Here is a 1,029-nt window from a genome sequence, read left to right as displayed (position 1 = left end):
GTTATTTATATGCATATATGTATAAATGGTCACCGTTAGGTATGAGCTTATGTACACCTATTCTATTTTAGTGAAGTTCTGCTATATATACAGCCGTGAATTTAAACGGTATGGTTCTTTGTATATGAACAGTTAAAGAGGCGTCAAGCTCACAAATATTTTTAAAGCACAACGCGAAGAAACGCATCGCTAATAAAAAGTTATTAAAGTTCGCTTAAAAAGTTGTGTGTCTTTTTTATTAAAGTCGTCTCGACGACAACAACGGGTATAAAATTAAATAGGTTTAAGAAAGATAACTGCTGGAAATAATTTTTGAGGTATTTGAAAATTTTAACTCAGTTAAATTGATAAAGTTAATGAAATATTGCCATGTGGGTGTCAAACTAAAGAGTTTTAAGAAGGCTTACAGCTAAAAATATTTTTGAGGAGGGTTGCCACCTGTTTGAAAATTTAACTCAACTTAATTAATAAAATAAATGAAGGCTGTCACCAATTTGAAAATTTGAACTCGAATGCTCAGTATGTTGCCGTAGGTTGCACCAATGTATTTTCAATATAAACCGATAAAATAAATAAACGAAAAATTAGTACTTCGTCAAATATGTTTGATTTATTATTATTTATGTTTGGATATGTACAAATGTAAGGCGAATACGGAATATTATCTTGAGTGTTTGTGACGATGGATGGTGGCTGATGGTCGTTTAGGGTTGAATACGAGAAAAGAAGTGCCCGCGCTATTTTCTAACGAAAGGTATTTGAAAAATCTTGATTTGGAAATATTTTCAATAGGATTGTCACCTATCTAAAAGTAAAGACTGAAAATAATGAAATAAAATGAAATATCACATAAATGGTTCCCAACGAAAAGTGTTTAGGAAAGCTTAACTAGAGAATTTTTTTTTTAATGTTTCCACTTTTTCAAAAGCCGAAAAGTTTAAATCAGAGCTGCTCACTCCATAAGCACTTGTAGCACATTTGTTTTTTGTTTTGCCCTGAAGTATAGGCACATATACAAATTTACACTTT

At 31.1% G+C, this 1,029-nt stretch overlaps 1 protein-coding gene and 1 long non-coding RNA gene across 3 annotated transcripts in view; one reads left to right on the top strand and one right to left on the bottom strand.

The window, feature by feature from the left end:
- LOC118749238 (ras-related protein Rab-43-like) overlaps positions 1–1,029 on the bottom strand; it is a 121,763-nt gene that overhangs the window by 60,944 nt on the left and 59,790 nt on the right. The window lies entirely within an intron of this gene.
- Positions 1–1,029, top strand: part of LOC118749240 — a 12,416-nt gene that overhangs the window by 646 nt on the left and 10,741 nt on the right. The window lies entirely within an intron of this gene.

Source organism: Rhagoletis pomonella, unplaced genomic scaffold, assembly GCF_013731165.1.
Source record: "Rhagoletis pomonella isolate Grant_MI unplaced genomic scaffold, Rhpom_1.0 Rhpom_scaffold_00014, whole genome shotgun sequence".
NCBI classification, from domain to species: domain Eukaryota; kingdom Metazoa; phylum Arthropoda; class Insecta; order Diptera; family Tephritidae; genus Rhagoletis; species Rhagoletis pomonella.
Note: the sequence above shows the minus strand (reverse complement) of the source record. Positions and strands in the feature narration are given on the sequence as shown.